This window comes from Buceros rhinoceros, unplaced genomic scaffold, assembly GCF_000710305.1.
Source record: "Buceros rhinoceros silvestris isolate BGI_N320 unplaced genomic scaffold, ASM71030v1 scaffold33827, whole genome shotgun sequence".
NCBI lineage: Eukaryota > Metazoa > Chordata > Aves > Bucerotiformes > Bucerotidae > Buceros > Buceros rhinoceros.
In genome coordinates this window covers 44,272-45,043 of record NW_010420969.1, presented here as the reverse complement: position 1 = coordinate 45,043, position 772 = coordinate 44,272, and positions in this window count along the sequence as shown.

Here is a 772-nt window from a genome sequence, read left to right as displayed (position 1 = left end):
CTCACAAGGAGTCATTGGGCGCCTTAATTTAAGTGGTTGCACAAATCATATGGCCTTATGCTTCTGAATAGGCATCTCGCCTCCTTGCATTCATAGTGTTGAATAGCTGGTTATGGTTTTTGATTCCACACTAAAAGGTGCCAGAGTATAACTCTAGAAGGAGGCACTAGGGAGAATGTACAGCCTGCTTGTTTTTAATAGGTAGATATTACAGACTCCTAGCACTGTCCTTCGTGGACTTGTGCAGTACTGTATTTGCATATCTTCAGAATAAGAATTTCTTTTTTCCTTTAAGGAAGTGAACAAAGTCTGAGTTTCAAATGTTGTACCTACCTGGTACCGCTGTCTTTCTAGTCCACTTGGAGCAAAAACTATCCTCACTCAGCAATCTATGTGTTTTGCTTTAAATTAGTAATTCTTAACAACAAAACTCCATGCACAGTGTATCTTTTAGCACAATTTAAAAAAGCCACACCAAAATGACAACAGTTCAGCATTAAGACTGATGTCAAAATAATTCAAGTTCTTCAATATTCAATATGGCTTCCTCAAGATAAACGTGGTTGGGGAGGGAGAGCTACATTTCTTCTTTTGTTTGCTTGCTCTTTCATTGGTGCAATAGTAGAGCAGATAGACAGGAAAAAGCCTTCTCAGAGCATCTAGCATCTCATGTCTTGTGTTATGCTATATAGCACGCTCACTTCAGAGTCAGCCAACTGGCTTTAATCATTCCAGTAAACCATCTTATTCCTAGCAGGGAAGTTCAAATAAA